General features: G+C 32.9%; 1 pseudogene; it reads left to right on the top strand.

The window, feature by feature from the left end:
- The first annotated feature begins 7,180 nt into the window (after window positions 1-7,180).
- LOC112099954 lies at window positions 7,181-10,098 on the top strand (annotated as a pseudogene).
- Window positions 10,099-14,447: the final 4,349 nt, after the last annotated feature.

Raw genomic sequence — 14,447 nt, 5'->3', positions numbered from 1 at the left:
TGTGGATTCCCCCCTCATGATTTAATTGGCATTAATAAGAAATATTTAGCCCATGATGCATGTTGATACGGATCCAGATACCCAAGTACGTCATTTCAATAGATTTCGCTTCAACTTATTCTCGCCATTGCAATTCCAATTTTAGAATTTATTATCGCAATTTCAATTCCCATTTTAGGATAATTTAAATCACTTCCACCACAATTCCAACCACCCATTTTGCAAAATTAATTCTATACACAATTAAAATCCTCCTCCTCGTGGGATCGACACTCGTCACCATTGATCTACACTACAATAGATTCGTGCGCTTGCGAGTACATTAAAATTTACACAACAGGTATCGATCTAATAAACTCGATCATTAAGGTCAAAAATGGTTTTGATGTAAAAAATATAGCAGTTTTTTGTTTTACTGCCAATTTTCATACACGTGGGGGATTGTTGAAAAAATAACATGTCTATATGCTATTTTGAGGGCACATTTTGAGTGGGTTCCACTTAACGAAAGTGAGAAATCTTGTGAGGTTCGGATTCTATTCCGTTAATACTTCAAAAGTGTAATTTTATTTTCTCAAAATAGTGCTTGGGTGAATGAGAAATTGCCTCTCAAAGATCACCCTTGAAGTTGGAAATTTGAAAGAAAATGAGGCTTATCCCACGTGGGAAAAAGAAGCCAAGGGATTGGTGTTTATATATAAACACTTAACCATGCATGAGTAAGAATTATAAGGATAAAAGCTCTCTCCACATGCGCGTGCGCGGGGAGTGCAAATCCAAGATCGGTTTAGTTGAACTCGTGTGCGCCCACGCGTCCTGCATACGCGAATGTCAGCCCAAAATCATCCAAAATTGCATGATACGTTTTTAATTTTCTTTTGAATCTTTTGTTGTAACAGTTTCACGTTTTGAATTCAAAGGATTTGTAACAGCTTCACAACAATTATTTTTAGTTGTTATACAATTCACGTTTTTTAATTCAATTTTGAATTCACGTTTTGATTGAATTGAATTGGCTGTTATCACTGTTTAATAGCATATATTGAATTCAGAAATTCAATACAATACTGCAGTTACATCCTCACATGAGTATAAAAAGCCACATCTTCTTCTGTTTCTTCTTCTGTTTTTGGGCACACTGAAACCAACACACAAAGTACTTGCAATCTTTCTTTACTCCTTCTTTCATCTGTTTTCTTGATCGAGTTTACTGCTGTTGTGGTTCGCCGGAATTACCTGTCTGTGCTTAACCGAAAATTCGTGCTCATTGTATCCTGGGAAACAGTTACCAGCTGACCTAAAACACTTCAGTAGGTGGTAAATCTGTTTTAAGGAAACTGTCTTTTGCAGGTTTCGGGTCTCATTTCTGTTTCAATTTTTCTTCTTTTCCCTGCTGTTTTCCAGTTGTGATTTCCAGTTGCTGTTTTACAGTTGTGATTTCCAGTTGCTGTTTTACATTAGCTACTGTATTGGATTGTTATCTCACTGTGTGTTTATTTTTCTTACAATTGTGAATCCCATGACTAAGGTGTTCTATGCAGAGGACAAAGAGGTAAGGAGATAAAGGGCAGCCCTGACGAATTCCTCTGGAAGGAAAAAATTCATCAGTAGCTTCCCCATTCCATAAGACCCTCATAGTAACCAAGGTAATGCATGCCATAATAACTTGGATAAGATCAGGAGGAATCCGAGCTTCTCGCAAAGTATCACTAATGCATTCCCAATTGAGACGATCATAGGCCTTCTCTAAATCAACCTTAATAGGCATGAAACCTATAGCACCCGTCTTTTTGGGCATAGAGTGCACAACCTCTTGAGCAATTACAATATTTTCTGTCATGTGGCAGCCAGGGACAAAACTAGTTTGATGGGGGCCAACCAAATGTGGTAAAATGGATTAAAGACGGTTTGCAATCATCTTGGTGATAGTCTTGTAAGCTACATTACAGAGGGAGATAGGACGGTACAATTTTTATTGTCGGGCAATATTTTTTGCACACATTAAGTGGATCTCAACACAATTTTTATTCCAAAATAAACATTCAGATGAGTGGATCCCACTACAAGACGCACGACCTACTCAGTTAGCAAGACTTTTTAACTGATTAATTGGGCACACCACATTATAATTAAACGGGTTTCCGGCTCTATTGACCACAAGTGAAAATTTTGCAATGCTCCGCTTATATTGGAGGTGTTGTGAAAAACATGGGAGATTGGAGTTGGACACACGTAATCTATGTAAACATCAAACTTCAAACAATTAGGCAGACCACGTTGAAAAACAATTAGGCAGACCACGTTGTACTTAACGAAAACATGGGGTGTGGCAAAAATAGCTTCATGCATGAACTTTCCATTGCCCCACCCGACCGCCGTCCAATTGATGACGTCCAAATAAATATTGATTATTTCGCGGCTGCTGGGATGAGATATTTTATGGAAGTTTTGATATCTAATGAAAATTGTGAAGAAAGCGACTACGGTAGAAGTTAAAAAAAAAATGGAGAGAAATTGGATTTGATTTTGATCAAATAATACAAAGACTTTGACAGTGGGGAAGTTATAAATTAAAAATTTTCCTCAAACTTAACTGGTCCAGGGCCTTTAATTAGAATCAAGATCCTTTTCTGATCTTTTTTTTTTTAATAAAATTTATTAATGTAATTAGCGGTAAATAAATTAAAAAATAAAGGTAGTTGAACTCTAATCATATACTAGCACTAAACTAAAATACATGTAGCGCAAGATTTATAAAAAAAAAAAAAAGACAACTCAAATAAGGAGAAGATTCTACTCCCCTCAATTAATCTTATTGAATGGGACGTATTCATATTTTTAAGAAGCAAAATTACTTTTAATTTTTGTTCTGTAAAATAAGTAAACAATATTATTTTCTGTCGAATGGAAAGAGGGTTTATTTGATTATGAAAATTCAATCTCAACTAGCTCTTGAAAATGGTCAAATTAAAAGCATACAGAAAATAAATTAAGCATCATGCAAACAAAAGACAGGTAATTAACACAATACACACACGATATTTCTCTAGTGCGGGTGCCCTCTTTTTTTTTTTCCATATAGACACATTGTTAAGCAGTAAGGTTTAATAAAGTCAATTTTTAATGTTATAAAACTGCACAATTTTAAAATGTATTGAAAATTAATTGTATTAAGCTGCATGATTTAATAGCGAATCTTAATTAAAAAAAATAAGGGTATCTTTTTGCATGCACACACACACATGCAGTCCTTCTCTAGTATTTTATTTTATTTTTTATACAGACACACTTTTAGGCCACAGAATTTAATAGAGTCAGACTTTAAAACCATTAAACTGCATGATTTTATAATACATTAAAAGATAATTGTATTAAATTAATGACTTAACAACTTATCCGCGTTAAAAAAATTGAAAATGCATGCGCTTGAGAATGATTATATATATCGCTGATAACGTGACTAAAATGCATGTAAAATCACATGCTCAAATAATTTAATAATAATTAAAAACTCAAGGTAATAATACCAATCACATCAAAACTTTTCAATTAATAGGTAAATGACTCGATAGATATCATCTTCTGTACTAACAATCTAAATGCATGAACCAATAAACTCATTTTTCTTTTATTACCATATTTACAAAACAAATATACAAGCTGTATAAGACAACATATCAATATTGTAATGAGAGATTTTCAGTTTTTACTTATTAAAATTTTTATATATCAATTACTTTTTTATTATTTTTATAATATTTAAAAATATTCATAACATAAAAAATTTTAAGAGAAAAAAGAGATAAATAAGTCATTTTGAAAATATAAAATAATATTTATTATAAGAAAAATGTTTCTTACTGTTAATTTTTTATTCACTTCGAAACTTATATTTCTTATTTCGGTAATTAAATCTTTTTATTTTAATTTCAAGTTATATGATTTATTTAATTTATAATTAATATAAATAAAAATATATTTAAAAATAAGGATAATACTGTAAAATTATAGTGTCAAGGAAATTATCCAGTATTATGAAAATAGTTGGAGATAATTTGTATATAATGATTTCAATAGAGGAAAAAGTTGACAATCTCCTAATCATGAATAGGAAGTTGTTTAGAAGTGAGCTTACAATTGGAAGCAAAATATTATTATTATTATTATTTTATGTAAATGCCGCGAGTTTGTTAACAGAAAAACTGAAGTATTATTACAAGCTCATCTTAATTAATGAGTTACATAGCAGATCAGTATGTGGGAATCAAATTAATACAATTACTATTATTATAAGTAATTCTGAAGCTGTCTAAGTTATTGCAAGAAATAAAATCAATAAAATTAAAAAATACAAACAAAAGAAATGAATAAATTGATTTTACGACACAACCTATATACATTATCTACTTGGATTTGTTTTAATTGTCTTCATGCATGTTTAGATGTTTTCTTTTATTATTTTTAGTTTTTCAACCACTAATCACATCAGTGTATTTGTCACTAGGTGAACGATTAGATAAGCATATGATCTTGTTTTAATTAAATGAGGGATTTATTGAAATAATCAATGATATATGGACCAGATTGATTATAAATACATTTTAGAAATGATAATAATGTTAAACTCATACAATTTTTGTAAAATATAATTATAAGGTTATACATATAGCACAAGTGGAAGATTATTATTTTTTTTAATCTGATATTGTTGGACTCTTAATCCAATGTTAGGCTTATATGTGAATAATTATATATTGCAGATTGTCATGTAGAGTTAATTCCAATTAAATGTGATCTATTAAGGTTTTTGGTATTATGAGTTTTAATGTATCTAATAGGATATAGATTTTTAATGTGTAAAGACCCAATGATGTTCTAATTATATGATGGACAAATGAAAATGTTATTTATATAAGTAGTTATGGTCCCTAAGTCACATGTACCTTTCTATTATTTTTAGGATTCCATCATTAGAGAAAGAGTCTAGAGAAAACTGGAAAAAATTATCTAAGAGAACGTGTTGATATGGAAAGCTAACCACACAACCCGAGAGAGCAATTCGGCGTTATGAATTCAGATACGTTTCCGCATAATTTGTTATTAATTCTTGGTGATATAACATGAATATTCCTAAGTTATAAATGATAATTTTCACTAAAAGTTATTTTTTTTTTATTCTAACAAGTGGTATCAGACTCTCTTCATATTGAATAATTAAGAATTGAATTTATTTTTAACTATTGATTAATTTTTTTTGGGTTTTCTCCAATCTGTATCATTAAATTTGAGAACCATTGTGGTTGTTTCTTTTTTAAGGATAATAATTGTTTTTTAAAGCATTACAACCGGCGGAAGCAAAAGCCACCAACGGCGTTCCGGCCAGGCGTGGCCGTTGGGCCTCGCCATCAAGCAAGCCGCTGTTCAGATTAAAGCAGCGGCCTCCGCCTCCGCATCAAGAGACAAAAAAAAGGGTAATGTTTCAAGCTTTTGGCCGGCGACAATAACAGCCGCCGGCCCTGCGGCTTCAGGCCGAGACGGGAAGGAGAGGCAGCGGCGACTAAGCCGCGGCCTGCAGGCTGAGGAAGAAGCGGCAGCTTCAAACAGGGAAGAAACAGATTAAAAAAAAAATGTGGAGTACAAAGTTATTCGGGGGAGGAGACATAATGAGTCTTCACTCTTTTACCATAGCACACAAGCTTACAAAAATAAGAAAGGAAAAAGAAGAAGATATCTAACTGAATTCAAATTCAGGAAATCCGCTCACATCATGAGCAATAAATTTTTGAACTTTTAGAAGATGACTCTGCCATCAAGTGAAATCTGGACAAAGCAAAGCAAATTAGCATGCAAGACAATCAACGGCTCCATTACTCTGTCCGTATATGAATAAAGTTGAAAGACATTTCAGAGCGAAGATTTTGACAATTAATCCAATGATTTCACAAAGTCCAAAGAGGAATAGAAGCAGTTGCACGACTCATGGGAATCGATGGATTACCAACTTTAGCGTGCAAAATTTGAACACGTTAGAGCTAGCAGGTTATAGTTTCCTCGAGGAAAGATGGTGTTAATTAGGGAAAATATCTCATATCATATCATTGAATATTGAATTTGGGTAAGTATATAATATTTGGACGATCTTTATTTTTTGAGTTAATTTTTAGATTAACTATACTAAATTATGGTAAAAGAGCTAAATTCAAGCTAATTTTTAGATTAACTATACTAAAATATGGTAAGAGAGCTAAATTCAAGCGTTCATAGGTACCTACTTTTTATGAAAGTAATATTTTTGTATTATAGGAAATTATCATTACACCACCTTTTTTGTGTTATATTCATCTAAACACCACAAAATTTTAATATGTTCTCTGCACCACCTTTCTTTTGAAATTTGTATCAATTAATCATTTTTGCACTAACACCGTTAAATAATTTAAATTAAATGACAATTTTACCTTTAAATAAATTATAAGATCATTTTATCTTGTAAAAACTTTGAAAATAAAAATTATAATTATAAAAATACCCCTACATTTAATAAAGAAATAAATCTAAAAATTTGAATTTTTATTTTGAATAAAAATTATTTGAATATTTATTTTTTAATAAATAAATTCAGTTATTTTAATAAAATTTTGCAAAATTATAATTTTTAATAAATAAATTCAGTTATTTTTTATTATAATTTTGAAAATTATAAAATTTTAATAAAAATAATTATTAAAATTTTGTAAAATCTAAATTTAATAAAAATCAGCTGAGCACCTCTATTTTGGATTTATTTTTTTAAATTTAGGAGTATTTTTATAATTATAATTTTTTATTTTTCAAACTTTTATAAGATAAAATGGTCTTTTAATTTATTTAGGGGTAAAATTATCTTTTTATTTAAATTATTTAACGGTGTTGGTGCAAAAGTGACTAATTGATACAAATTTTAAAAGAAAGGTGGCATAGATAACATGTTAGAATTTTATGGTAGTTGAATGAATATAAAGTAAAAGAAAGGTGGTGCAATGATAATTTTCCTTGTATTATTAAGACTTATACAAAGTGCTTTTCATAAAATAAAATTACAAATTAACAGTAAACACAAACAGTACGTACTTTTCCTCTCCCTATAAATCTATATGCATGCACCTGACACCAAGACGTACCACAGATTATTAAGTGCAATAGAAAAAGAGTAAGCTTACATACATTACATCCAATTATGTCTTCTTCCATTATTCCATCAACGTTTATCATCTCTGTAAATGGTTTCAAATTATGTCCTCCGCTTGCAACAAATAGAGTAACAACCACGAGAATGAGTGAATACAAGCCAGCCCAATGCTTTGCCAGCGCCCAGCCTGATACTGCCGCAGTTGTTAGGAGATCAGGAAACTACCAACCTTCAATTTGGGACCATGACTTTCTGCACTCATTTAGTTGCAACTTTACGGTATTGATTAATTACTATTAATCCTTTGATCAGTTGAATTTGAATTTGAGACATACATATACATAGATATGCGTGATTTGATCAGCAAACTGAATTAAATTGTGCATGCAGGGCGAAAGTTACAAAAAACAAGCAGAAAATCTGAAGGGAAAAGTAAAGACAATGATTAACGAAGTGAGTGTGACCAACAGGCCTCTGGATCAATTGGAGCTGATTGAGAACTTGCAAAGACTTGGATTGGCTTATCATTTTGAGACTGAGATTAAGAACATATTGCACAATATCTACAATAATAAGGATGATAAGTGGAAGAACGAAAATCTGTATGCAACCTCTCTTGAATTTAGACTCCTCAGACAACATGGTTATAATGTATCTCAAGGTAATGAATGCATTTGTTTCACTACATCACTTACTTTGTCACGCACGCATGATCTGAATACTTAAATCGATCGATATCTTTTATATATATATTATATGCAAAATAATGCAATTTTTCTAATTTGGTTGAGTACTGCATGCAGAGGTTTTTAGTAGCTTTAGAGACAAGAACGGGGGTTTCATTTGTAATGATTTCAAGGGAATACTCCGCTTGTATGAAGCCTCGTATTGTAGTTTAGAAGGAGAAAGCATCATGGAGGAGGCCTGGCAATTCACCAGTAAACATCTTAAACAGTGCCTGAACAGCAACAAGGATGATGAGGACCTGAATGAGCAAGCCAGGCGTGCCTTGGAGCTCCCACTGCATTGGAGAATGCCAAGGTTGGAGGCAAGGTGGTTCATTAATGTTTATGAGAAAAGAAAGGACAAGAACCATGCATTACTCGAGCTCGCTAAGTTGGACTTCAACATTTTGCAAGCAACTTACCAGGAAGAACTCAAAGACATTTCAGGGTAAGACTTGATGTTATCAAACGCCTAAGTAATTGCACAATTTAATCATATGTACAGATATAGTCGTTCTTAGCTTGTGTGGACTCAGGCCCTTTACAGTGCAGTAAATCCCTTTTATATAGCACTTCGACACAACTGTAAAGACTTAAGTCCTCACTTTTTAAAGTGCAAATGTCTGCATCAGAGAACGATTCTCTCTCTCTCTCTATATATATATATACATGTGATAGTATTGTAATGTTGCTTTTCATTTGCCTGTGAATATGAAGGTGGTGGAAAGACAAAGGTCTTGGAGAAAAATTGAGCTTTGCCAGGAGCAGATTGGTAACTTCCTTCTTCTGGGGCATGGGGATGGTGTTTGAGCCTCAGTTCGCGTACTCCAGGAGAGTGCTCACGATCACGCTAGCTCTGATTACAGTCATTGATGATATTTATGATATCTATGGTACTTTGGACGAACTTGAGCTGTTCACTAATGCTGTGGAGAGGTTTGTTGGCAAACATTCTTATACCTAATTAATTAATTAAACTGCTAGATAGCTACTTCTCAATATATTCTCAAACACACACACACACACATGTAAATACATACATACACGCATATATGAAGAGTTTTCTTTTCTACAGGTGGGACATCAATTTTGCTATAAAACAGCTTCCGGACTATATGAAAATATGTTTCTTTGCGCTTTACAACTTTGTTAGTGAAGTTGCTTATTACATTCTCAAACAACAGGACTCAGATCAGCTTCTCAGAATTAAAAATTCAGTACTTCCCGTTCACTTCCTTTGATTTATCCTATCCTCTTTAAATTAATAAATGGTAACTGGGATTTTCCTGTGTCATGTGCATCAGTGGCTAGGCTTATTACAAGCCTTCTTGGTGGAGGCCAAATGGTACCACAATAAGTACGCCCCAACACTGGAAGAGTACTTGAAAAATGCTGCGTTATCAATAGCAGGCCCTTTAATTACAATTACTGCGTACCTTTCTGCCACAGATCCAATCGTAGAGAAGGAATTGGAATATCTAGAAAGTAATCCAGATGTAATTCAATGGTCATCTAGGATTTTCCGTCTTCTCGATGATTTGGGAACTTCATCGGTATATTATTACACCACCTTCCATTAAGTTCCTCTAGTCATTTTTACATAATTTACCTAGTGATGAGCTGAACTTTATACTGATCTTTTTAAAATATATTGTGATTAGTAGTTATCGGATAAGAAAATAAAAATACAATTAAATTTTAACATTATAAATACATGCGTGACATGACATTTTAGAAAACTTCGTATAGTCCAGCAGATCAACACTAAATCTAAATTTATCGAATTTCTCCCGTTAATGAATTGATTATGTATTATTTTTTCCAATTACTCATCAGGATGAGATACAGAGGGGGGATGTTTCTAAATCAATCCAGTGTTACATGCATGAAACTGGTGCCTCAGAGGAAGCTGCTCGTGAACATATCAAGAATTTGATAAGACAAATGTGGAAGAAGGTGATGATGGATGTATCCAGAGCTAGTAATAATAAAGATTCTCCCTTATCTCAAATCACAAATGAATTCATATTGAATCTGGTGAGGGTTTCTCATTTTATGTATCTACATGGAGATGGGCATGGTGTTCAAAACCAAGAGACTATGGATGAAGCTTTTGCATTGCTTTTTCAGCCCATCCCCTTAGAGGACAACAAACACATGGCCTTCACTTCAGCATAACCTGGTACCAAAGGCCGACGAATTTAATAAATGGATGACTTGTTGCGGATTTCCAAATAAGTATTATATCGTTTCAGCTGGTGTGAGGCGCCTCGGCATTTCATGGTCGCTATTTGGTTTTTTTCAGAGTTTGTGTCTCTTTCTTTGCAATAATTGTGACGAAGGGGGAGGTTTACTGCATTCCCTTACCTGCATGTAACGCTCTCCTTTTATTTTAATGAATTCTCTTGTTTTTGAAGATTTACTGCAAAATCTTTTATTTTAATAAGTTCACTTGTGTTGTCACGGTTGATAGGATTCAGTGTTGAATCAATGATTAGGATTTATTTTTTTATTTTTATTTTTTTACCTAATAACTTTTGATTTAATACTAAGTAAAAAATTAACTCAATGGTCAGAACTGAATCCTCATCAAGTCAAGCTCATTCCAGTTCCCACAAGATAATCAATTGCAAGCTAAAACAGTATAAGATGACAAAGATTGTTAAGAATGTTGTTGTGCTTCACTAGCCAATCATTGCAAAGCTTCTTGTAATGTCATCCTTCTATGCTCATGTGCTGATATTCTTCAGCATAACCATTTTGCCAGCTCAATAAGTCGAGCTCATTTCCCATGTCAGCTGGCTGTAGATAGGAATAACTCAGGTGGTATGCCAACTTGGCTTCAAAGTCAACTGTTGACTTTCCACAACTGCAACTTTCAACATCCTCTCTCATATTCAAGGTATCTTCAAGGACATTCAGTTTGCTCCTAAAACAGCTGAACTTGGAGTAAGGTAATGGTTTGGTCATAACACCTGCAATTTGGTCCCAATCAAGCAACAAATTTTTTCCACAATTCTCCTCTAATCACCTTGTCTCCGATGACATAAAGATCTACCTTAATTAGATCACCTTGCCTTATTTTCTTGAACTCTATGCAATCAAGTTATCTCCTAAAAACACAAAATAGCCACTTATTGATCTTCTATCATCTGGATCACTGGCCCAATTTATACCTATGTATGCCACAAGATAAAAATACACTGATAAATTTCATATGCATATTCATAGTGTTCTTAAGATACCTCAGTACTCTCTTATATGCTATACAATGAGATTGCCTAAGATCTGACATAAACATCAATAACATTTGAATTTATACCCAACACACAACAATTGGGTTGAAGACTCCAATAGAGATATGGACTGAAAAGCCAGTTGATTACTCTCATTTACATGCATTTTGATGTCTTGTGTACATAATGTACAATGCCTAAGAAATAACAAAGCTTGATCCTAAATACAGGAGGTGTATGTTCTTGGGATATACTGATAGAGTAAAGGGGTATCGTCTGTGGGATCCCACAACCCACAAGATTTTCATTAGTAGAGATGTTATCTTTGTAGAAGATCAAATGCAAAGAAGATATGAAGATGATAGCATTGTAAAAGAAAATTCAGAGATTGTACCGATATATATCTAAAATAATCTAGAAAATGAAGATTCAGATTCTTCTAAAGTAGCACCAGAGCATAAAGAACAAGTACCAATTGAGTTTGAGGCACCAGAAAATCGTCAGTCAACTCGTGAGAGATAAGCACTAGTATGACACTCGGATTATATCACAAAGATCAATGTTGTATACTATTTTCTAACATAAGATGGAGAGCCATCAACTTTCCATGAAACTTTATAGATGCCAGTAATGCTGGAAGAAATTGAGGCTCTACATAAGAATAAGACATGAAAACTTGTACCACTACTACGTGGAAGAAAAACCATTAGAAACAAATGGGTCTACAAGATCAAACGTGATGATAATAACCAAGTGGAGCAGTATCGTGCAAGATTGATAGTGAAAGGCTATGCTCTGAAAAAACGTGGCATGTGGTTATGTTACCATTGCAAAAGAACTGTAAATGAATGACTTGTTCTGCCTGCATATAGTTATTACAATGCACATCTGCATATGCTTTACTTATACTTGTAATGTGCTCATCTCAAGCCACATATGTACTATAATTAAATTGTTATTTAAGGGCAAAAACATCATAACAATAAATTTTCATGAGACAAAATTGATATGGAATTTTTTTAAAAAAAAAAATTACCTTCTTCATTAAAAAATGAGGGCAATTTCGTCATTTCTCAAAATCACAAACGACATTGTAACAAAAAAGAGTTTTTTTTTAACGGCAATGGGTATGCGGCGCAAATGGTGGAAACTTGTGGGTGTGCGGCACAAATGGTCGAAACATGTGGGGGCTGACGCTAAATAACCATTATAATTAGAAGATAATTATTTTTTTTATGTGTTAGAGTTTCGACAACTGTAAAAGGGAAAGTATCAATCTCTCAATATTAATTATTAGAAGATTATGATTAGAATCACAATAAGAGTGATACCTCACAAAGCTGCTGATTTATTAATAAAACGAAGAGGATCACTGAAATCACTAAGGCTTGGCCCAGTGGCTAGAGCCACTCCCTCACAAGTATGAGGAAAGTGGTTTGAATCCCCACAGATGCATTGTGGGGGTTTAAAGTTTAATTTAAATTTTCTTCCTAAAAAATTGAGTAAAGACAGTCTTCTCCCATAATTGGAGTTGACGTCCTTTGAATATCAGAGAGTGTTAGAATCTGGGTGGTGCTATATAATATTTGATGTAAATTGGTCTCAATAATTGTATAATTGTAAATATCATGAGCAATAGTCTTATAAAAAATGAAGAGGAGCATTGTCACTAACCATTGCCTTTCCTGATTGTAAAGACAATCCCACAATGTTCAACCTAGCAAACCTTTAATTCAAAGAAATTAAGAAGCATTAATAGAAGATTTAAATTATTATTATTATTATTATTATTATTATTATTATTATTATTATTATTATTATTATTATTATTATTATTATTATTATTATTATTAATTGGTATTCATGATCATGAAGCATTTCAAGTGAATTCTCTGAAAAAATATACTGATAATGAACTTCTATTAGCACGTGTTACGAGAGTTGGCCAACGAGCCTTGCCAACTATCAAATGAAGGTTTTGTTAGCCTATATGGCTATAAATATTGATTTTGATGATAACAAACCACATGTATTTATTAAGTAAATATTTATGAATTGTGCTTTTATAATAAGAAAATGATGTTATGGAATTAAAGCATTTTGGACTAAAATGAAAGTAATTTTAAAATCTTTGATAGTATTTTAAATTTCGGATTTGGACCTATTTGAAATTATTTAAATATTTTTAGGTCATTCTATAATTTCACAAAGTTTGGGCGAAATCATAATTTCAAAAAGTTTTGGGATTAACGAAGCATTACTTAGAAATTCTGAAATTGGACCTATTTGTAAAGTTTCATAACGTTTTGGGCCATACTACAATGTTATAAAGTTTTGGGGTCAAACCGAAAATTTGGGAAAATTTTCACTGTAGCAGGTTACTGTAGCAAGCGGCTATCCGGATTCTGAAAATCAGAAATCCGGATACGGGCAGTAAGCATCCAGAACGAAAACGGCTTACCGAATTTCGTAACCGGCAAGCCGGATAGGCAAAATTTAAATTTTTGCCTTAACGGTAACATAAATTCGGCTTATCGGATTTCATAAACGGCAAACCGGATACGCCTGGAATGTGAGTAACGACTAGTTTTTGAGCTCAAACTATAAGAACTCAAATCCAACTCATTTTGAATCTCTCCAACAAGCAAAAACAAAAGGCACACGTGATATCTTGAGCTTTCAACTTGCAAAACACAAAACATTGAATCATTCCTTGTTCTTCATTTTTTTTAATATCTACTCATTGAGTGAGTTTCATTGTAACTTTCATTTCTTCATTTCAATTGTAACAGTTTGAGTGTGTGAGACACTTGAGTGAAGAGATTTTGAGATAATCTATTTGTTGTAAAGGTTTATTGATACTTCGAAGTCAATTGTAATCGGTTGAAGCCTCGGAAAGGCTTGGATAGTGAAATCCTCAAGCTTGGATTGCTTGGAGGCGTGGACGTAGGAGGGGATTGCCGAACCACGTAAAAATTCGTGTGTTTGTTTCTCTTCTCCCTTACTCTTTAATTATTGTGCCTTTATTAAACTTATTGCTTTCAATTTTTATTAAGGCATTAGATTGCTTGTTGTGTGGATTTGCTAGGTTAATTTTTAAATTTCCAATTCACCCCCCCTCTTGGGTTGCACTCTTATATTTCATTTGGTATCAGAGCAAGGTGCTCTTATTTAGATTTAACCATCTAGAGTTAAAGATCAATAACAACTCAAAATGATTCCACATTTAGGGAAGGGCAGTCCACCACTAGACCACTTTACTTTGATGGAAACGATTACCCATATTGGAAAATTAGGATGAGAATTTACTTGCAAGCC

The sequence above is a fragment of the Citrus clementina genome, unplaced genomic scaffold (assembly GCF_000493195.1).
Source record: "Citrus clementina cultivar Clemenules unplaced genomic scaffold, Citrus_clementina_v1.0 scaffold_3, whole genome shotgun sequence".
NCBI classification, from domain to species: domain Eukaryota; kingdom Viridiplantae; phylum Streptophyta; class Magnoliopsida; order Sapindales; family Rutaceae; genus Citrus; species Citrus x clementina.
The sequence above is the reverse complement of the archived record's forward strand: the minus strand, read 5'-3'. Positions and strand labels throughout refer to the sequence as shown.